This window comes from Lactuca virosa, chromosome 4 (assembly GCF_052849685.1).
Source record: "Lactuca virosa cultivar CGN04683 chromosome 4, Lactuca_virosa_CGN04683_v6, whole genome shotgun sequence".
Lineage (NCBI taxonomy): Eukaryota > Viridiplantae > Streptophyta > Magnoliopsida > Asterales > Asteraceae > Lactuca > Lactuca virosa.
In genome coordinates this window covers 244,362,525-244,387,937 of record NC_136429.1, presented here as the reverse complement: position 1 = coordinate 244,387,937, position 25,413 = coordinate 244,362,525, and positions in this window count along the sequence as shown.

Below are 25,413 nucleotides of genomic sequence, written 5' to 3'. Positions count from 1 at the left end.
CATACCGATTTAGGAGAGTATTTCGGCCGAGAAGCTGGCAGACATCTACATCAGGGAGGTAGTAGCTCGACATGGGGTTCCGGTTTTTGTGATTTCTGACAGGGATGTGCGATTCACTTCCAGATTCTGGAGGAAATTTCATGAAGAGTTGGGTAATCGCCTCCACTTCAGTACAACTTTTCACCCTCATACGGATGGGCAGAGTGAGAGGACGATTCAGACTCTGGAGGATATGCTACCGATATGTGTATTGGATTTTGGTGGGAGTTGGGATACGTATCTTCCGTTGGTGGAATTTTCGTATAACAACAGTTATCACGCTAGCATTGATCGACCTCCCTTCGAGATGCTCTATGGGAGGAAATGTAGGACCCCAATCTGCTGGGGAGAGTTCGGTCAAAGAGTCATAGGGAGTATCGAAGTGGTACTCAAGACCACTGAGACGATCCACCAGGTCCAGATCAGGCTCCAGACTGCTCAGAGTCGACAAAATAGCTACACCGACAAGCGCCGGTCGGACCTAGAGTTTTAAGTAGGGGATATGGTTCTTCTGAAGGTGTCACCTTGGAAAGGTTTCATCCGGTTCAGGAAGCGGGGGAAACTAGGTCCCAGATACATCAGTTCGTTCAGGGTTTTGGCTTGGGTGGGCCGGGTTACGTATCGAATGGATCTGCCAGTCGAGCTTAGTCAGATCCACAACACTTTTCATGTCTCCCAGCTGCAGAAGTGCTTAGTAAACAATTTCACGGTTGTGCCTTTAGAGGATATTCATGTGGACGCCCTACTGAACTACGTCAAGAGGCCAGTGGCGATTCTGTATCGGAAGGCGAAAACCTTGAGGAACAAGGTTGTGCAATTAGTGAAGGTGCAGTGGCTGCACTATAAGGGGTCAAAATGGACATGGGAGCTAGAGGAGGAGATGAGAGAGCATTACCCAGGATTATTCGAGACAAAAGACTTCGAGGACGAAGTCTGAGACAAGTGGGGGAGAATTGTAACGCCTGGTTCCTGGTATGCATTTAAACTTATAGTTTATTCATGTTTATAAAGCAACTCGACGAGTTGGAAGCCCCAGACTCTAGATGTTTTGGACCGTGCATTTTAGTGACCAACTCGACGAGTTGAGAGGTCTCAACTCGATGAGTTGGCAGGCAGATATGAAACCCTAATTTCCAGGGTTTGCACCCTATTTAAACAACTTAAGTCCTAGGGTTTAGCCTCATTTCCAGCCTCCAATTCTCTAAACCCTATCCTCAAAAACCCTAAATCCATTTGAGTGTTGAGAGCCATTTTTGAGTGTTTTTGGTGTGTGTTGAAGCCATTGGAACCAGGAAAAGCTTGAAGACACAAGAAGGAGCTACTAGATCCAGAATCCTTGCCTCATCCACGACATTTTGCTGGTATAAAGCTTGAACCTTGTCTTTTGGTCATTTAGATCTCCATTTTTGAGTTCTTTGCTTGTTTTTGGTCCAAATGATATGATTCTTGGGATTTAGACGTCCCAAATGGAGAATACTTCAGATCTAGGGTCTTGAGGGGTTTTCATGGCATAAAGGTGCCAACTTTATGGCCATGGAAGTCCCATGCAACCTTTAGACCATCATTTTGGCCTTTTTGAGCTTCTAAGGGCCATGCATGTGGAAAAAGCTGGGACTTTACGTGATCTTTTAGTCCCTAGGGCCCAGATCTATGACCTCATGGTCTATCTTGTAGTTTTGGTGGCTTTTGGATTAAGACTTTGGCCTTTTTGGGTTATGGTTTGAATTTAATCTCTTTAGGAAGAATATTAGTGGGTAAAGTTGGAAACTTTACCCTTCTAGAGGCATTTCCAGTCTAGATCTGGAGTATAGGGTGTAGATCTGAAGAGTAATGGCTTAATGTATTGAGAAGGGTTAACAGACTGAAGAACTCGACGAGTTCATGGAAGAACTCGACGAGTTGTATTGAGAAGTCTTGATTCTGTTGAGAATGAAGAACTCGACGAGTTGGAGGAAAACTCAACGAGTTGAATCGCGATATCAGGATTCTGTGATTCATGGAAACTCGGCGAGTTGAAGGGCAACTCGACGAGTTGAGTCAACTTGGAGTGTTGACTTTGACTTTGACTTTGACCAAGGTTGACCCTTAAGGGGTTATGAGTATGAAAGGGTACTTAAAGGAAATCTTTTATGTTTAGGGGATTGAGTTGGATTGATATTCGGAGCCAGGGAATATTCAGCTGCTTTCCATTATTCGAGGTGAGTTACCTTCTCGGTATGAGTGGGTCGAAGGCACCAATGCCGACCCATTAGTAGTTGTGTATAGTATATATGATTGTCTTTGTGATAATTGTCTGGTATGCCACTATCTGTAGAGATTTATGTGCTTGTTGTTGGATTAATGTCTAAGTCCATAACTATATTTGGTATGTACTTGACCCGACCCGACATGGTCCATTTGGGTTGCACTTCACCGGCACAATTTATATGGATAGTCTTTTGAGAATAGTATATTTATGATTTATATTAATATATTATAAGTTCTAATATATTAATATGGAATCATATTATTTAATTAGTATTGATCAAGAATTAATTTAGAATTAATTAAGTGATCAAAAAGAACTAATTAAATATGGACTCTTATATATATGGAATGGGCCAAGTTCATTTAGGTTGGGCTAAGCTTTCATGGATGGTCCATGGAACTTTTAACCCATGGATCCTATGTAAATGAAAGGTCATGGGTATTAGGGTTTACATGGATGTAACCCTAATCCTCCATAATATATAAAGGGGTCCTTGGCTCACAAAATTGACACAAGTGTGTGAAAATAAGAGTGGGTCGATTTTAGTGTGCATACATATTCTCTCAAGTTCTTCCAAGGTGTTTTGGTGATTTGTGATTCCATTTGAGGCTTCCACACTATTGGGGCTAAGCTCTTAAAGCTTGAAGACATCAAGCTACATCAAAAGGTATGTCATCTAACTAGAACTTTGTAGTATAGGTGCTTCATAATATGCTAGTTAGGATGAAACCTTGGAATAGTTAATATTTGCATGTATAATAGAGAAAACATAGATCCAAGGTTTATAGGGTTGCATGTACACCATAGAAGTGTTAGAATGCTCAAAACCCAACACTTGTACGCTATGTTATTATATGGTAGTGGTAGGAGGGGTGAAACAGACCTCGTCACCGGTTGAGATAAGCTGAAGGGTAGGTCGGGCACCCAAATATGCCTGACAGTAGGGATGAGATTTAGAACCGGAAAACCGGACCGAAACCGGAATCGGAACAGAACTAGAACCGTTAGAACCAGAATATATAGAATCGGTTCTGGTTCCGGGTTTAAGAATTGGCTTTATCCGGGTTCCGGGTAATCCGAGTTTGGGTCCATCGGGTCCGGGTAAACCGGGTCTAAAAACCGAAACCGGTGTTAGGAACCGGAACCGGTTTTTGTGAAACGTTTAAAAGATGCATATCTCATTCGTTTCAACTCCGATTGACATGTGATTTTTTCCAACATGTAGTTTAGAGTTTGTACATGATTTTAGACTATAAATTTGCCATTTTTAGTTTTATATTCATTGATTTACAGTCCCCCAAAGTCGAGATATCAAAGCTGAAAGTTTTTAGTTTTTCAGTTTTTTTGTGTTTTGTGAAAGTTTTAAAACATGCATATCTAATTCGTTTGAAATCAGATTGATATGTGATTTTTTCCAACTTGTAGTTTACAGTTTGTACATGAGTTTAGACTATAATTTTGTCATTTTTGGTTTAATATTCAATGATTTACAGTCCCCCGAAGTCGGGATATCAAAACTGAAAATTTTCAACTTTTATTAGTTTTAAAAGTTTGATCTAAATGTTTTAAGGAGTTACATATTTTGTCATAAAATTTTGGAGCTCAAAAGTTTTTTTTTTAAAGTTGTGATCTTAAGGGTTTTTGAAACTTCCATAAGTTATGGAAATGAAAGTTTTTTTTTAAAAAAAAAAAATTTGATTCAAAGTTTTTATGGAGTTACAAAATTTGGTGTTAATGTTTTAAAGAATTCCATAACTTGTTCTTAAGTTATGGAACATGGAAAGTTTCATCATAAAACACCATTAATTCCATAAGTTATGGAATCCAAAGGTTTTCAAGAATTACAAAACTTGCCCTCAAGTTTTGGAATTTGAGAAAAGTTTTTTATGAAAAAAAGAATTGAATTCTAAAACTCTTGGGTTCATAACTTAAACAATTAATTAAATGGTTTTAATTTTGAGTTTAATAATTGGAATTATGATGTTTTGTTGAATAGTTCAAATTAACTCTTATGGACTTTATTAATAGTTAATTAAAGCGTTTAATTAAAAGAGTATTATTAATCCATAAATATATGGTTTGAGTTTAATTAAATTAAAAGTCTAGTTTAATTAATAGATTAAACCACCAAGTATTTTAAATGTCTAAAATACACCCTTATACTATTATAATATTAAAAGTTTAATATATTATATGTATAAGAGCAAGTCGTCTTACCATTAGTAGGCCTCATTCACGAAGCCGGTCTATAAGGGGGGTATAAGGTTACTGCCTATAAAATGGCAGTTTAATGGGTGTCCACTCTCACTCACCGCTTCCTTGACCGGTGGAGGGTCGTTAGCCGAACAGGTAGAACAAGGACTATAATTCTCCCTTCATTATAAGTATAATGATAAATACTATGTAACTAAACACTTATAAATTCCCAATCTTAGTTACTTAGGAAAATGTGAATAAGGTGCTAATCCATGAAATTACACTTTGCACTTTGTTTAAGCTGTTAGTGGAGCGTGTGTGGTTAACCGGCACACTAACCTAGACTTAACAAGGTAGGCAAAGGGTAACTTAATGTTTATCATAGTATCGTTGGAGCGTGTGTGGTTAACCGACACATCGATTGAGGGGTAAATATTAAGGGTACCAAGTATATTTGCATGGTTACTTCACACCTTGTTTTGTGATCCTCGACATCCCAGTCACAAAACCTGAAGGGCACACTCGAGATTGAAACATGCCATTGAAAAGTTCAATGAATCTCAAAAGAATCTAGGAGTTTCAAAACCAATTAAAACCTAATAATACATTTCGTTTATCTTGGTGGAAATTGGTGAATCGTCATTCGCCTACCTTCAAATATTTTATAGCTTGGATTACGACATCCCTCTTCCAAGTTATAAAATAGTTTGTTGGGTCCTAGCCTTAATATATCATATTGGGTGTTATATTAAGGACTTAAATCAACTTTACGTGAATTTATCCCATTGTTAATGTCTGGTTTAGACAACAATGATCTTCCCAAACCAAGCTTTCCTAATGAATATGACTTCCCGAGTTTGGCTCATGGAAGTCATACTTCTCTTCCTCCACCTCCTCCAATTATTCTCCCTAACCCACAAGTTCAAGGTCACTCAAGCCCTAATGGCAAGCAAGGTCTATGTGTGATCACATCTTAGAGATGAAGTTACATATTGACAAGCCGGGAGAGTTGGGTGTCAAAGTCTTGAGAAAGTTGGATGTTCAATCACTTTCTAAGTCACATAGTGAGTTCCTTTGGGACTACTATGAAACAGATTATGACATGAACCTTAATGATCATATCTATTTGCTTGGTGCTGTTGAATCAGCAATGATTTGGAACGATAGTAAAGCAAATTTGATTAGAAGATCAACTTCCCAAAAACTTTATGGACAGTGACAATGGTGACACTGGAAATCCAGAAAAAGCATTCTCTTCCCAATGGAAAGGGATTGGCCATAGTCAACCCGGTTGACCAAATGGTAAAGAGAAAGGCTAAGTCTGAGATAGTCCCATTACCAAAGGGTCCATATGTTTATTTTGCCAAAGGAAGGGGCGTTGATTGCAAAGCTACCAAATTTACCTAAGGATGTTAAAGTCAATAAGTTTGACTCTACATCAGGTAGAGCCCATTATCTAACTCTGTTAAGTTCTATTCTGAGATCCTCATTACATGATGTGACTGGGTCACATGTTGATGTTTTAAGAATCAAAGAATAGAGAGAAATCTTAAAGGAAGTATATGCTGATTCTGATCGCGAAGGTGGATTTCGATCGCATCAGAATTTTGAGCAGTTGCTTAAGAAGTTATGATATATTGCTAAGGAATAGATAACAACAATTTTCCATGTGGATTGTAAGGATAAGTTTTTCCGTAAAGTTTTAAAATAAAAGAAAATTGTTTAATTTTATTTATTTGAAGTATCCTTACAATGGTATTTGTGGAAAATTGTTGCTTATATGATTCCACTGATAACAATATTGGAAAATGGATTTGATTCTTTCATTTGTGGTAGTGTCTAAATTTACCAAATCAGGAAAATTCCTCATCACCCAAGTTTCAATTGGACCGAAACTTGGAATCATGCAAGTTGAATAGTATGATGAATGAGAACTTTCAAGCATTGGAAAATCAAGACTAATTACTTGTTCACATGGATGTGTGAGTCAAGTGAAGGACTAAAGGGATCGAGTACACATTCTTGTGCACTGGTCATGTCCACCACAAAGCTCGTTAAGACTATTTGATTTACTAAAGTTTAGTAAATATGGTTATACTTACAAGTTTAAGTATAATTCTGAAACATTGGAAAAGTCTCAATGTATGGCAGAACGAATGGGAAGAATCAAATTAGGCAGAAAGATAAAAGTTTCTCAAATCTGAAAAGATGGGAGAGTACTTTAGTATCATGTTTGTGATCATCTTAATGATTTAGAAATCATATCACAATTAGTCCTCTAAAGGTCATCTTAGTGCATTCTTATGACTAAGAAGAGGAGTCATGAATTGTTGAAATGGTTAGATCAGGAAGATGAGTCATACTTCGTTCCAAAACAATTCTTAGAGTCATACTCCAAGATTGTAACTTGAGTGACATATCTTAAATAAAGGTTTAAAACACTTGTCAAATGTAAGAGTAAAAGTGTCCTACTCTTGTACATTTGAAATTGGTAAGTTGTGATGTTTTGGATAAAACAAAGGCCAACTAAGGCCAATTGTGTGAAGTGTTTGTCTTGATAAAGAATCCGCACTATCTCTTGAATATTTGGCAAGATAGTCTTATATGTCAAGAGGATAGTGGGAGTCTTAAAGATCCTAAAAGGAATTTCAAGAACTAATCAAGAATAAAACCTGAGGTTCTTCACTAGCACACGACTTGAGGTTTATAACCTATCGTGTTGACATATTCTGTGCCCATTCCAGTTAAAGTTGGCTTTGCATAGGAGTTCTGAAAGTTCTCAATTGGTTGCATAACAACTTGGAAGCAATGGCAGACCCTGTACTGCCAGGTGGCAAGAAGTTAAGATTACATAAGTTCAGTCCATATGAGTTTGGATTTGTCATTATCCTTGGCTTGTGACTATGGTTTTGACGATTCACATGGATAAGAACACATACACCATAAAATCTAAGGGTCATAAGGTTTCTCTCCGATTCATGAAAATGATGGTGAGGAAACACTTCCACCAAGTAGATTTGAACCAGATGGCAAAAGGTCTAAACAATTGAGACAATGATTACAGCATACCTTTTCATAGTTCTGAAATTGTTTAGACACACATGCATGCTATCTAAGGAAAGGTGTATGATTTTGATAAAGTTTTATCAAAGCATCTCGTATCAGAAATCTGAACTTTGGTAAGAAAGTCAATAAAGTATTGATTTCTAGAAGTCCAGCTGATTTCTGAGTACATGTCAAAGCTAGTGAGAGAATAAGTGTTATGCTAATAATCATCATGTTAGTGGGAGCATGATAATTATTGTTAGTGTTGCAAGTTAGCAATGTTAATTATAGAAAACAAAAGTTTCAATTCGTGAGGCTGCAGGGATTGAAAAAGTTGTTTTGCTATAATTAAGGGAGAGGATATACTTCATTTCAGTTCTAAAGGCTTAGATTGAGACCTTAATAATCTTTAGTCAAGAATATATATATGAATTTCATGTTGGATTGGTTCAACTTAAGGAAATTCTATATATTGCGTTCTCAAAATTCGATTATGATTACGGCATCCCTCTTCATAGTCAAATTTTGAAAACATGGCAAATAAAAATATTGTAGCAAAAGACTGGTCTAGAATCATGTCTTTATGTGAGACATCATGAATCGTGTACCATTTGCTTTGGGTACAGGATCGATTGCATATGCTATCTAGAATGGAGGAATATATGATCCCTTATCTAATGGAGGAATATATGATTCCTTATCTAATGGACAAGTCATTGACAAGGTCAGAGTTCGACATCGGCTTTAAGAGCTACGATTGCCAGTTAGGTTTTGAAGTCATACTCAATAATAGTTTTAGACTTATCCAAGTGGGAGACTGTTGGATTAATGTCTAAGTCCATAACTATATTTGGTATGTACTTGACCCGACCCGGCATGGTCCATTTGGGTTGCACTTCACCGGCACAATTTATATGGATAGTCTTTTGAGAATAGTATATTTATGATTTATATTAATATATTATAAGTTCTAATATATTAATATGGAATCATATTATTTAATTAGTATTGATCAAGAATTAATTTAGAATTAATTAAGTGATCAAAAAGAACTAATTAAATATGGACTCTTATATATATGGAATGGGCCAAGTTCATTTAGGTTGGGCTAAGCTTTCATGGATGGTCCATGGAGCTTTTAACCCATGGATCCTATGTAAATGAAAGGTCATGGGTATTAGGGTTTACATGGATGTAACCCTAATCCTCCATAATATATAAAGGGGTCCTTGGCTCACAAAATTGACACAAGTGTGTGAAAATAAGAGTGGGCCGATTTTAGTGTGCATACATATTCTCTCAAGTTCTTCCAAGTTGTTTTGGTGATTTGTGATTCCATTTGAGGCTTCCACACTATTGGGGCTAAGCTCTTAAAGCTTGAAGACATCAAGCTACATCAAAAGGTATTTCATCTAACTAGAACTTTGTAGTATAGGTGCTTCATAATATGCTAGTTAGGATGAAACCTTGGAATAGTTAATATTTGCATGTATAATAGAGAAAACATAGATCGAAGGTCTATAGGGTTGCATGTACACCATAGGAGTGTTAGAATGCTCAAAACCCAACACTTGTACGCTATGTTATTATATGGTAGTGGTAGGAGGGGTGAAACAGACCTCGTAACCGGTTGAGATAAGCCGAAGGGTAGGTCGGGCACCCAAATATGCCTGACAGTAGGGATGAGATTTAGAACCGGAAAACATGACCGAAACCGGAATCGGAACAGAACTAGAACCGTTAGAACTAGAATATATAGAATCGGTTCTGGTTCCGGGTTTAAGAATTGGCTTTATCCGGGTTCCAGGTAATCCGAGTTTGGGTCCATCGGGTCCGGGTAAACCGGGTCTAAAAACCGAAACCGGTGTTAGGAACCGGAACCACTTTTTGGGCCGGAACCGGTTTTTGTGAAACGTTTAAAAGATGCATATCTCATTCGTTTCAACTCCGATTGACATGTGATTTTTTCCAACATGTAGTTTAGAGTTTGTACATGATTTTAGACTATAAATTTGCCGTTTTTAGTTTTATATTCATTGATTTACAGTCCCCCAAAGTCGAGATATCAAAGCTGAAAGTTTTTAGTTTTTCAGTTTTTTTGTATTCTGTGAAAGTTTTAAAACATGCATATCTAATTCGTTTGAAATCAGATTGATATGTGATTTTTTCCAACTTGTAGTTTACAGTTTGTACATGAGTTTAGACTATAATTTTGTCATTTTTGGTTTAATATTCAATGATTTACAGTCCCCCGAAGTCGGGATATCAAAACTGAAAATTTTCAACTTTTATTAGTTTTAAAAGTTTGATCTAAATGTTTTAAGGAGTTACATATTTTGTCATAAAATTTTGGAGCTCAAAAGTTTTTTTTTTATAGTTGTGATCTTAAGGGTTTTTGAAACTTCCATAAGTTATGGAAATGAAAGTTTTTTTAAAAAAAAAAAAATTTGATTCAAAGTTTTTATGGAGTTACAAAATTTGGTGTTAATGTTTTAAAGAATTCCATAACTTGTTCTTAAGTTATGGAACATGGAAAGTTTCATCATAAAACACCATTAATTCCATAAGTTATGGAATCCAAAGGTTTTCAAGAATTACAAAACTTGCCCTCAAGTTTTGGAATTTGAGAAAAGTTTTTTATGAAAAAAAGAATTGAATTCTAAAACTCTTGGGTTCATAACTTAAACAATTAATTAAATGGTTTTAATTTTGAGTTTAATAATTGGAATTATGATGTTTTGTTGAATAGTTCAAATTAACTCTTATGGACTTTATTAATAGTTAATTAAAGCGTTTAATTAAAAGAGTATTATTAATCCATAAATATATGGTTTGAGTTTAATTAAATTAAAAGTCTAGTTTAATTAATAGATTAAACCACCAAGTATTTTAAATGTCTAAAATACACCCTTATACTATTATAATATTAAAAGTTTAATATATTATATGTATAAGAGCAAGTCGTCTTACCATTAGTAGGCCTCATTCACGAAGCCGGTCTATAAGGGGGGTATAAGGTTACTGCCTATAAAATGGCAGTTTAATGGGTGTCCACTCTCACTCACCGCTTCCTTGACCAGTGGAGGGTCGTTAGCCGAACAGGTAGGACAAGGACTATAGTTCTCCCTTCATTATAAGTATAATGATAAATACTAAGTAACTAAACACTTATAAATTCCCAATCTTAGTTACTTAGGAAAATGTGAATAAGGTGCTAATCCATGAAATTACACTTTGCACTTTGTTTAAGCTGTTAGTGGAGCGTGTGTGGTTAACCGGCACACTAACCTGGACTTAACAAGGTAGGAAAATGGTAACTTAATGTTTATCATAGTATCGTTGGAGCATGTGTGGTTAACCGACACATCGATTGAGGGATAAATATTAAGGGTACCAAGTATATTTGCATGGTTACTTCACACCTTGTTTTGTGATCCTCGGCATCCCAGTCACAAAACCTGAAGGGCACACTCGAGATTGAAACATGCCATTGAAAAGTTCAATGAATCTCAAAAGAATCTAGGAGTTTCAAAACCAATTAAAACCTAATAATACATTTCGTTTATCTTGGTGGAAATTGGTGAATCGTCATTCGCCTACCTTCAAATATTTTATAGCTTGGATTACGGCATCCCTCTTCCAAGTTATAAAATAGTTTGTTGGGTCCTAGCCTTAATATATCATATTGGGTGTTATATTAAGGACTTAAATCAACTTTACGTGAATTTCTCCCATTGTTGATGTCTGGTTTAGACAACAATGATCTTCCCAAACCAAGCTTTCCTAATGAATATGACTTCCCGAGTTTGGCTCATGGAAGTCATACTTCTCTTCCTCCACCTCCTCTAATTATTCTCCCTAACCCACAAGTTCAAGGTCACTCAAGCCCTAATGGCAAGCAAGGTCTATGTGTGATCACATCTTAGAGATGAAGTCACATATTGACAAGCCGGGAGAGTTGGGTGTCAAAGTCTTGAGAAAGTTGGATGTTCAATCACTTTCTAAGTCACATAGTGAGTTCCTTTGGGACTACTATGAAACAGACTATGACATGAACCTTAATGATCATATCTATTTGCTTGGTGCTGTTGAATCAGCAATGATTTGGAACGATAGTAAAACAAATTTGATTAGAAGATCAACTTCCCAAAAACTTTATGGACAGTGACAATGGTGACACTGGAAATCTAGAAAAAGCATTCTCTTCCCAATGGAAAAGGATTGGCCATAGTCAACCCGGTTGACCAAATGGTAAAGAGAAAGGCTAAGTCTGAGATAGTCCCATTACCAAAGGGTCCATATGTTTATTTTGCCAAAGGAAGGGGCGTTGATTGCAAAGCTGCCAAATTTACCTAAGGATGTTAAAGTCAATAAGTTTGACTCTACATCAGGTAGAGCCCATTATCTAACTCTGTTAAGTTCTATTCTGAGATCCTCATTACATGATGTGACTGGGTCACATGTTGATGTTTTAAGAATCAAAGAATAGAGAGAAATCTTAAAGGAAGTATATGCTGATTCTGATCGCGAAGGTGGATTTCAATCGCATCAGAATTTTGAGCAGTTGCTTAAGAAGTTATGATATATTGCTAAGGAATAGATAACAACAATTTTCCATGTGGATTGTAAGGATAAGTTTTTCCGCAAAGTTTTAAAATAAAAGAAAATTGTTTAATTTTATTTATTTGAAGTATCCTTACAATGACATTTGTGGAGAATTGTTGCTTATATGATTCCACTGATAGCAATATTGGAAAATGGATTTGATTCTTTCATTTGTGGTAGTGTCTAAATTTACCAAATCAGGAAAGTTCCTCATCACCCAAGTTTCAATTGGACCGAATCTTGGAATCATGCAAGTTGAATAGTATGATGAATGAGAACTTTCAAGCATTGGAAAATCAAGACTAATTACTTGTTCACATGGATGTGTGAGTCAAGTGAAGGACTAAAGGGATCGAGTACACATTCTTGTGCACTGGTCATGTCCACCACAAAGCTCGTTAATACTATTTGATTTACTAAAGTTTAGTAAATATGGTTATACTTACAAGTTTAAGTATAATTCTGAAACATTGGAAAAGTCTCAATGTATGGCAGAACGAATGGGAAGAATCAAATTAGGCAGAAAGATAAAAGTTTCTCAAATCTGAAAAGATGGGAGAGTACTTTAGTATCATGTTTGTGATCATCTTAATGATTTAGAAATCATATCACAATTAGTCCTCTAAAGGTCATCTTAGTGCATTCTTATGACTAAAAAGAGGAGTCATGAATTGTTGAAATGGTTAGATCGGGAAGATGAGTCATACTTCGTTCCAAAACAATTCTTAGAGTCATACTCCAAGATTGTAACTTGAGTGACATATCTTAAATAAAGGTTTAAAACACTTGTCAAATGTAAGAGTAAAAGTGTCCTACTCTTGTACATTTGAAATTGATAAGTTGTGATGTTTTGGATAAAACAAAGACCAACTAAGGCCAATTGTGTGAAGTGTTTGTCTTGATAAAGAATCCGCACTATCTCTTGAATATTTGGCAAGATAGTCTTATATGTCAAGAGGATAGTGGGAGTCTTAAAGATCCTAAAAGGAATTTCAAGAACTAATCAAGAATAAAACCTGAGGTTCTTCACTAGCACACGACTTGAGGTTTATAACCTATCGTGTTGACATATTCTGTGCCCATTCCAGTTAAATTTGGCTTTTCATAGGAGTTCTGAAAGTTCTTAATTGGTTGCATAACAACTTGGAAGCAATGGCAGACCCTGTACTGCCAGGTGGCAAGAAGTTAAGATTGCATAAGTTCAGTCCATATGAGTTTGGATTTGTCATTATCCTTGGCTTGTGACTATGGTTTTGACGATTCACATGGATAAGAACACATACACCATAAAATCTAAGGGTCATAAGGTTTCTCTCCGATTCATGAAAATGATGGTGAGGAAACACTTCCACCAAGTAGATTTGAAGCAGATGACAAAAGGTCTAAACAATTGAGACAATGATTACGACATACCTTTTCATAGTTCTGAAATTGTTTAGACACACATGCATGCTATCTAAGGAAAGGTGTATGATTTTGATAAAGTTTTATCAGAGCATCTCGTATCAGAAATCTGAACTTCGGTAAGAAAGTCAATAAAGTATTGATTTCTAGAAGTCCAGCTGATTTCTGAGTACATGTCAAAGCTAGTGAGAGAATAAGTGTTATGCTAATAATCATCATGTTAGTGGGAGCATGATAATTATTGTTAGTGTTGCAAGTTAGCAATGTTAATTATAGAAAACAAAAGTTTCAATTCGTGAGGCTGCAGGGATTGAAAAAGTTGTTTTGCTATAATTAAGGGAGAGGATATACTTCATTTCAGTTCTAAAGGCTTAGATTGAGACCTTAATAATCTTTAGTCAAGAATATATATATGAATTTCATGTTGGATTGGTTCAACTTAAGGAAATTCTATATATTGCGTTCTCAAAATTCGATTATGATTACGGCATCCCTCTTCATAGTCAAATTTTGAAAACATGGCAAATAAAAATATTGTAGCAAAAGACTGGTCTAGAATCATGTCTTTATGTGAGACATCATGAATCGTGTACCATTTGCTTTGGGTACAGGATCGATTGCATATGCTATCTAGAATGGAGGAATATATGATCCCTTATCTAATGGAGGAATATATGATCCCTTATCTAATGGACAAGTCATTGACAAGGTCAGAGTTCGACATCGGCTTTAAGAGCTACGATTGCCAGTTAGGTTTTGAAGTCATACTCAATAATAGTTTTAGACTTATCCAAGTGGGAGACTGTTGGATTAATTTCTAAGTCCATAACTATATTTGGTATGTACTTGACCCGAACCGGCATGGTCCATTTGGGTTGCACTTCACCGGCACAATTTATATGGATAGTCTTTTGAGAATAGTATATTTATGATTTATATTAATATATTATAAGTTCTAATATATTAATATGGAATCATATTATTTAATTAGTATTGATCAAGAATTAATTTAGAATTAATTAAGTGATCAAAAAGAACTAATTAAATATGGACTCTTATATATATGGAATGGGCCAAGTTCATTTAGGTTGGGCTAAGCTTTCATGGATGGTCCATGGAGCTTTTAACCCATGGATCCTATGTAAATGAAAGGTCATGGGTATTAGGGTTTACATGGATGTAACCCTAATCCTCCATAATATATAAAGGGGTCCTTGGCTCACAAAATTGACACAAGTGTGTGAAAATAAGAGTGGGCCGATTTTAGTGTGCATACATATTCTCTCAAGTTCTTCCAAGTTGTTTTGGTGATTTGTGATTCCATTTGAGGCTTCCACACTATTGGGGCTAAGCTCTTAAAGCTTGAAGACATCAAGCTACATCAAAAGGTATTTCATCTAACTAGAACTTTGTAGTATAGGTGCTTCATAATATGCTAGTTAGGATGAAACCTTGGAATAGTTAATATTTGCATGTATAATAGAGAAAACATAGATCCAAGGTTTATAGGGTTGCATGTACACCATAGGAGTGTTAGAATGCTCAAAACCCAACACTTGTACGCTATGTTATTATATGGTAGTGGTAGGAGGGGTGAAACAGACCTCGTAACCGGTTGAGATAAGCCGAAGGGTAGGTCGGGCACCCAAATATGCCTGACAGTAGGGATGAGATTTAGAACCGGAAAACCGGACCGAAACCGGAATCGGAACAGAACTAGAACCGTTAGAACTAGAATATATAGAATCGGTTCTGGTTTCGGGTTTAAGAATTGGCTTTATCCGGGTTCCGGGTAATCCGGGTTTGGGTCCATCGGGTCCGGGTAAACCAGGTCTAAAAACCGAAACCAGTGTTAGGAACCGGAACCACTTTTTGGGTCGGAACCGGTTTTTGTGCAACGTTTAAAAGATGCATATCTCATTCGTTTCAACTCCGATTGACATGTGGTTGTTTCCAACATGTAGTTTAGAGTTTGTACATGATTTTAGACTATAAATTTGCCATTTTTTGTTTTATATTCATTGATTTACAGTCCCCCAAAGTTGAGATCTCAAAGCTGAAAGTTTTTAGTTTTTTAGTTTTTTTGTATTCTGTGAAAGTTTTAAAACATGCATATCTAATTCGTTTGAAATCAGATTGATATGTGGTTTTTTCCAACTTGTAGTTTACAGTTTGTACATGAGTTTAGACTATAATTTTGTCATTTTTGGTTTAATATTCAATGATTTACAGTCCCCCGAAGTCGGGATATCAAAACTGAAAATTTTCAACTTTTCAGCTATTTGTTTTTGTACTTTGTATTCTGTGAAAATGTTAACACATGCATATCTCATTCGTTTAAAGTCGGATTGACATGCGGTTTTTTTAAGAGTGTAGTTTAGAGTTTGTACATGATTTTAGACTATAATTTTGTCAATTTTGGTTTCATATTCAATGAGTTACAGTCCCCCAAAGTCGGGATATCAATATGAAAATTTTCAAAGTTCAACCCACTAAGTAGTAAGTAATTACCCAAAAACTCCAGTTTTTTTTGGGTTTTCTGGTTCTAAACCCACTTTATCCAGTTCCAACCTACCCACTTTGATATTTCCGGATTTTCCGGTTTTAGACCCACTTTACCGGGTATCGTACCTGGAACCGAACCAGAACCGGTTCGTATATACCGGTCCGTATTCCGGTTCTACAAAATCCCGTTAACCGGTTACGGGTTTTCTGGGTCTGGGTCCATCCGGTCTGGGTTTGGACCCACTTTCATCCCTACCTGACAGTATGTTATGATATGTTGTTATGTGGTAATGGTAGGGGGTGAGATAGATCCCGTAACCGGTTGAAATAAACCGGATGGTAGGTTGGGCACCCAGGTATGCTTGAAATGGGTAGGTTGAGCACATGTATGCTCAGAAGGGTAGGTCGGGCACCCAGATATGCCTGACAGGGTAGGTCGGGCACCCAGATATGTCCGACAGTATGTGATTATGTGGTATGATGGGGGAACTCACTTAACTTCGTGCTTACGGTTTTCAGTTTTGGTTTCAGGTACTTCTTCCTCGAAAGGAAAGGAGTCGGCATGATCGCAACACATCACACTATGTTTTTCCGCACATGAGATCTTTGGGAGTTGTACTCTGATACTATTTTTCTATGGCACATTTTGGTTATTTGACATATTAGGTTGATTATGATATGGGATGACACTATGGATGTTTTTAGACTTCTGTTTTTATGATTACTAAATTAAAAATGAAATTTTTGGTCATGAATTTTGGGACGTTACATGTTGGAACATGTATCCAATGTCATAATTAAATTGGTCAAGGCCATAATTAAATTTGTATAAAGTCATTTTTAGGTTGTCCTCAATAATTAGCTATAAATGATTTTAGGAGAGAGAGAGATAAAATGATTTGTTAATTTATTATATGATTAATAAATTGATTTAAATTAATTAATTATTAATCAAAATTAATCTGGATTAATTCGGGATTAATTGAAATTAATTAAAGATACAAGGGCTGAACTGTAATTGTTCATAATTAACTAAGGAAGGCAATTCTAGATGGTACCTATGGGGTGGAGGTTTCATAGGGCTCCGGAAGGGTTATGGAAGCCATTCTGGTAATTGATAAGGATAACTGGCTAGAATAAATAAAATCCAAATATTTAATTATTCAAATTAGTGTTTATCATGGAGATCCACCAGCTATAAATAGGGAACATTAGGCTCATAAAAACCGACCATAGCATTCTAAAGGCTGAAAATCAGATTTCTCTCTCTTCCATCCTCTCTCCTTTTCGTTCCTAGTATTCTAGGTTTTTTGGTGTGAGCTATTAGATGCATCCACATTATTGGTGCTTGTTTTCCATGAGCTATTGAAAATCAAAGGAGTAATTATATATATATATATATATATATATATATATATATATATATATATATATATATATATATATATAGTTAAGGTATGTTTACTAATCTGATTTATAACTACATATAAGTAGATGTAATCGACTTTCATAGTATGTTGTTGTGACACCCCCGACTGCCGGCGAAAACGCTGAGGTGCGCTATGTAAATCAGTAATCACAGTTATTGAACATACATTAAACAATACAAATATAATCTTCTATTAATAATGAAACATAAATTACATTGAAAAATAGTATTGCTAAATAACTCCACACCCCTAACAGATCGACATTTACAATGGTATAGTAAAATAATGGGAAGTCTTCTATGCAAATCCTTCCACCCTGCTAATAAACCTGAGAATGCATGCATTAAGATACGTCAACAAAATATGTTGGTGAGCTCTACAGGTTTTTGACACGATGTACCTCTGTAATCAAAAGTATTTTATAAATTGTTATCTGGTTGGCCAGTTTATATAAAAACATACTTTTCTAACCAAAGTATAAAACGAAACGAGTTTTAAAAGTGATTTTGGATTCAGGCATAAATATTGCTTGTTTAAATACAAAAGTATAAAACTTAAAAAAAGTATAAGTTATTCAAACTTATATCTAAAATTACTTTTTCTATGACCAAAATGTATTTTATATAAAGATTTTGAATATCATGTTATATAAAATAAAGTCATGTCACACCTTTTAAAAGTATAAAAAATAACCAACTTCGCCCTTATAATTATGTACAAGCTATTGTATTGTTTATTTTTTATAACTCATTAATTATGAGTTTATAAGCATTGTATGGTCGTGTCGTAGTATTTGTTAAGTGTTATCTTACTTAATTTGGGAACCGTCACCTAATCAGTGGGGCAAACTTCCTCCCATATAAATGTTGTGTTTTCATGTCGCAATAATTAGTAATTATTTTCTTACCTAATTTGGAAATCGACACTTAATCAGTAGAACAAAATCATTCCCACTACTTACAGTCTCATTTCAACTCGTAAATGTGAACAATCCTCACATAAATTTCATTCCAAATTCTATACATAAAAAAGACAAACTTCGGGGTTTATGATGAGCTCATAACCGTACTATGACATGACACCTCTGTACCAGCACTAGAAAAGAGTATGCTGAAGGTCATCTCCAACGTTTTGACACGTTGGGAAAATAAAGACCGAACGTCAACGCCTAACTCGACTCGTCAAGCGATAGTTGTAGCTAGCAAGTGTAGGCGGGCATGTCTACCCGTATAAGTCCATAAAATGGATCATATATCTATTGTTCTTCGTTCCTTGCGGATTAACGGTTATAAAACAAAGGTTTTTCACTAATATTTGCGGTCTTAGATTTTCCTAACTAACATAGTTCATATAGGGAAACCCGAGTGTGTTGGATCCTAACAATGCGTTTTGGCATCCTAACCTAAACTTTCCGTTATAAGATTTTAATTTCTTACAATTTGGTTGTTTAGGAATAATCTTTGATTGAAGTCTTTTGGTATTTGAGATACATAAGACTTAAATGATTTCTAAAATTTATCGTCTATTATGACAAAATTTGGGCAGCATAACATCTATTTTTATAACATTTTCCAGGTTTCAACCAACATGAAATACACAAATTCCATAGAATTAATAAGTCACATTATTGATACGATACGATATTTCATAATTAATGATTCTTAAATCATTAAGTTAATCATTTCATTTTATGCCACAAACATTCGTAATTTAGTAAAAAATGAGTTATATTTTTATAGCTAGTATAAAAATATATTAATAAATTTTTACATTCATTTTTACATAACCTTATATGTTAAAAGTTAAATCTGATAATTTTTACTAATAATTATATAATTTCATAAACTTGATTTTTTCCATCATTTATGGCATTGTACTTTCTTTTTATGCATAAATATGTTGAATAACATTTTTTATTATATAATATCTTTTTATTTTTTTTAACATGCTCAAACTTATATATGAAAAATACCATAATCTTTATAAATCATTAAATATATTTGCACCATTATATCATTCTACTTATAATCTTGTCATTTTTCTTAATAATTACATTCATATTTCACAAGGTATAAGTATATCATCTTTTAGCATTCTACTTTAGCTTATATGATTCATTAATAATTTATAACCTTTTAAATTTCCATTCCATAAACTTTTAACCAATAACAAAGTATAATGCCATTTTGAGTATAAAAACTTGAAAATTAACAAAACTTCCTTAAACTTGCATGTATTCTCCCCCAAATACGGAAACTATAAAAGAGGAGTCATAGAAACTCACCCTTGAAGCGTGAGTTTGATTTGTTTGGAGTTGGTTGATTTTCATGAAGCGTCACGTGAGAAACCGCATCTTGATGCCTATTCGAGCTAAAACAAACCAATGTACTATTTTTAAAATATTTTAAACTAAAGGGACTTGTTTTGGAATAATTTAAATTTAAAAGGGTTGTTCTGTAACTATCTAACACAAGGGACTGTTTTTGTGATAGATTATATCCAAAAGGACTACTTCTGTGATAATTTACCTTAAAATGGGTTGTTTTGGTCTTTTAATATAAAAAGGGTTGTTTTGTGTAACACCGTAAATTTTCAAACAAAATTTTCATTTAAAATCACATAATTCTCTTAACACATTTCACAAAAATCCCATTTATTTAATTTACAAAAAACACAACTCCATAATGAATTAATTAATAGTCCAGGATCCTCAAAACATAACTCTTTCTCGGGTGTGTACAATCAAGCCGACGCCTTCCCGCGATCCTGAAAAGAACCTGAAACACATATCAGATAACACGGTAAGCACGAAGCTTAGTGAGTTCCACAAAATACCACACATATCTCATTAGCCTCTCATGGCTATATCTCAAATAAGACCCTCCGATCAATATGTCTCAGTGGAACCCTCCGGTCCCACAACTAGGGTGGACCCTCCGGTCCTAACTCAGATGGACCCTCTGGTCCTAACTCAGTAAGCTCAGAAACATACACAACATAAATCACAAAGACATAATGCAGGATATCACAATACTCAATATAAGCACATAAGACCCTTCGGTCACACAAAGGTTACCGCTCTAGGTAAAGTATAGTGAGAAGACTCACCTCGGATGATGAACAGCTCCTATAGATGTTGTTGCTGCACCGGCCTCTAACTCTGGACCAACATCCACAATTACTCCATTAAGATATAAGTCAAAATCCTCACTCTTTAGGTCTAAAGGTAGTCCACTAACTAGCCCATTAATAACCTAAAACTCATTGGGCCCACCAAGGCCCAATAATGAATGGGCTCTCCCGAGGCCCAACACAAGGGCCCAAGGCATAATATAATATTTCTCTGCTCAAAGTCTCTAATACACAAGCCCAAAGATCCAGGCCCAACCCTCAAGGCCCATTATAAAATTCAGTCCAAAAAGCCCACAGTGAGGTTACGCGGGGCGTACCACCCTTGGTACGCTCAACGTACTCTAGCATGCATGAATCTGATCGGGGACACCAACCCAGTACGCGGGGCGTACTGGAATTACGGTGGGCATACGCCCAGTTTTGCTTAGTCCATTCTCTTGGTCTTAACCCATTAAGACCGTAACTTATTTCTCCCTAATAGCTCTTACTCCATAAAGTGAGTGACTTTAAGCCTGTGCATGGCTGATATGGTCATAAACACAGAAAACACACACTCTCTCATCTCAAAAAGCTCATTTCTCTTGCATGGCTTGATTCCAACAACCAAGGCTTGATTTTTATGACACTACACCACTAATCATACTCAAAAGGGTTGATCATAGTCTCTGGAGCTCAATATCTCATAAAGTCTCAAACTTTTGGGACAAAACCCTAAAATACTCTACTATAATGCACAAATCAAAAGAGTGAGAAAGCTTGAAGCTTTATACCTCAATATGAAGCTCCCAACATAGATATGCTCAGATCCAAGGGCCCGGACTCTCACTCCTTCTTCTCCAAAGCTTCTTCTTCACTCCAAGAACACACAAAGTCACTCAAAGGCTCTCAAATGCAGTCACAAGCTCTATGAACGAAGGTTTAGGGTTTTGGAGGGTTTGTTGACTGAGAATGGTGGCCAGGTATGAGGCCATCACCAATTGACATACCACAAATCTCTGATCCTCTCAATAAAATATCCAGTTCTCCCCCACTCAGGGTTCGAACCATCACCAATTGACATACCACAATCTACCCCACAGACTGGCTCGCCAGATGTACCAATTCCGGCTCATGGAATGTACCACACAACACTCGATGATCTTCCGGATAATAATCAAATAACTCCAAGTATCCTGTAGCCCAGACAAAATCTCATAATCCTCGTAACGTGACTGCCTCTAGTCATCTCGATGTCTCAGACCGACATGCTGCCGGATATCCCAACTGTCCCGAATTAGTCCCGAATCTGAATCTGGAAATAATGCACAATCACACACCTTTTCTCCGATCCTTCATCCAAAGTTCCATCGTGTGGATCGTCATCACAACAGGAGACTTCACTCTCACAGCCGATACACGATATAAGCAACGAGGGCCACCACCCCGGTACACTCCTCTTAATCACCTGCAACTGCTGCTAAAAAGTATGCCTCACCCAAGAAGGTACTTTCTTGTTCTCTTCCACCTCAGTACCCACTAATTCCTCTCTCATGGTATAAAAATACCTCACGGTAGACATGCTGCTCAATTACTCTGGTGAAAAGGTCGCAACCATATGCTACCCCACGGGGTTTACCTCCAACTCTGAAACCGAAAGCTCGATATATCTTTTGCTTCTCCGAGGAAACGGGAACAATGTAACTCTTGTCACAGAGAGTGACATCTCAACTATCAGTCGATTACTAAACTCCGGCACGCAATTCTCCATAAAGCATCATCTCTACTCTTCCCTGAGTCATGTGACTCCAACTGGCATCTCACCAAAATCTCTCGAAAACTAACTCGATTTCCCTCTCAAGGTATGCCCCACTGAAACTCATTCAACATGGCCCTCTGGCCCCTCACTCTATCATATCCGTCCTTAGTCTAAACAATCACAACAGAATAACTGGTAAAACCAGAAGCACTAACCGCCACGCATCATGGTACTCGAAGCATGTGATCACCTCTCGATCTGCTACAGATCATGGTACTCGAACCATGTTATCACCTCTCAATCTACTACGAAACATGGTACTCGAACCATGTTATCACCTCTCAATCTTCTACGAATCATGGTACTCGAACCATGTTATCACTGTTGGGTTATGAGCATTCTAACACTCCTAAGTGTACATGCAACCCTAAATACCTTGGATCTATGTTTTCTCTATTATACATACAATTATGAACATCCAAGGTATTATCCTAATCTAGCATACAAAATAATAAATATAACAAGATAAAATACATACCTCTTTGATGTAGAATGTCTTCATGAAGCTTGAGTGCCTAGTGCCCCAAGTGTGACACCTCAAATGGTTCACACAACACCAAATACACTTGGAATAACTTGAGAGAAACTTGAACACTCCTTAAAATCTTCTAGCCCTCACACTCACACATTAGTGCACGATTTCTTGAGCCATGGGATTCTTTTATATGGTGGCTATTAGGGTTACACCATGTAACTCATAACTTTACCCATTCCTTATGCTCCATGGATTTTAACCTCCATGGAGTATCCATGGGTCACCCCATGGACTTAGTCCAACATAAGGAATCTTGGATCACAAGCCCACATATATAAGAATGAATGATTTACACAATCAACCCATACATTTAATTAGTCCCTTTTTGATCACTTAATTAATTCCAAATTAATTCTTGATCAATACTAATTAAATAACCTTATTAATATATTAGAACTTATAATATATTAACCAACCTTAAGTGTTATTTCTCTCATTATAGTCTATCCAAATGCATGATGCCATGCAACCTAAATGGACCATGCCGGGTCGGGTCAAGTCTTACCAATTATAGTTATGGACTTAGACATTAATCCAACAGTCTCCCACTTGGATAAGTCTAAAACTATTATTGCGTATGACTTCAGGAATCGATCAGCAATCGTAGCTCTCAAAAGCTTCTGTCGAACTCTGACCTTGTCGATGACTTGTCCATTAGATAAGGGATCATATATTCCTCCATTCTAGATATCATATGGACTGAGACATGGATTATCAATCATTCTCTCTGTCCATTTGTTGTTTCCCAATTTCCGATTCATGATGACTGACTGATTGAACAAATCAAATCAGTCCTGGCTTGGCCAAGCACTCACATGTATCATCTTTAAATCATCGAGGGGCCCACAAATATCGCTTTTATCCCGAAGGTAAAAGGAATGGATAAACTTCGACTCATATGGCTTGTTCTACTACTTGTTGAATCATACACAAAGGCACGTTTTATAACATCGAGTTACCGAATGCGTTTTCGTGCAATCAATGTACAACCAACTCATAGTAACAACTCATATCTCTAGGTTTGAAGAATATAATATATTATCGTCTCATGATCACTCGTGATAAAATCCATGAAGTGATTCAAATGAGCGCGGGTTGAATCCAATACTCAGAACTTATGAGCACTCATGAGTGTTGTAGCACCACTTTGTCCACCAACTTGGACCTCTACAAACCAACCCATGACAGTCTTGATTCATATCTACTTCCAACATATGACCGACTGTGGATGGTTTGAATAACTTAATCATTCAGGAAGAGCGACTTAGTTGTTCTGGAAGTCAAAACATGCAAAGTGAAACACAAGAATAAATGAATCAAATATGGTATCAAACCCTATGAATATAAATAAACACTTTTATTTATCACCATACTGATTACTCATTATTCATTGTTTCGGTTTTATCAACTTTATACTTGAATTAAAAACACTAGTTGTCCCATGCTCCAAGCATGTACACTATGTTTTTCTTAAACAATAGCTTTGCCATACACCAAGTATGCACTCTATGTTTGTGTATGATCCTTACTTTGTGAAATAAACCAATTGAACATAATTTCAATGATTCTAATTTCACACTCCCAAATCCTTATCGAAAAATGTGAGAATTTCAAATTTCTATCATTTATCGAAATCTGTTTAGATTTTAAACTTATATGCACTGACCCTCCTGTAATGAATATGTACAAAGTCACAAAGACTTGTCAACAATCATTATAAGGTATTCCAATGGAGATAAACTCCATGGAAACTAAGTCTCATATTCAAAGTACATTGCTTTGGACATGCTTCTTGCATTAAGTTTTCTAATCTTACACAGATAACTTCCACCTATGGAGACAACTCCATATTCTCATTTTGACTATCACTTCTGAATAAGAGATGCCTCTTTTCAGAATATGTCAATATGGTCCTTCCAAAATTAGCACTAGACTTCCAACTGTCCCTGAACAACCAATCTTTGGTAAACCTCAGATTGTCCTCGAAAATTGCTTAATCATTTTAGTCATATCCAATTCTAGACCTTTTTCCTTCTTAATGCCTCTGGGCATTTGAAAAAATTTAGAAATGACAAATATTACAGCATATGCAATCGATCCTGTACCCAAAGCAAATGGTACACGATTCATGATGTCTCACATAAAGACATGATTCTAGACCAGTCTTTTGCTACAATATTTTTATTTGCCATGTTTTCAAAATTTGACTATGAAGAGGGATGCCGTAATCATAATCGAATTTTGAGAACGCAATATATAGAATTTCCTTAAGTTGAACCAATCCAACATGAAATTCATATATATATTCTTGACTAAAGATTATTAAGGTCTCAATCTAAGCCTTTAGAACTGAAATGAAGTATATCCTCTCCCTTAATTATAGCAAAACAACTTTTTCAATCCCTGCAGCCTCACGAATTGAAACTTTTGTTTTCTATAATTAACATTGCTAACTTGCAACACTAACAATAATTATCAT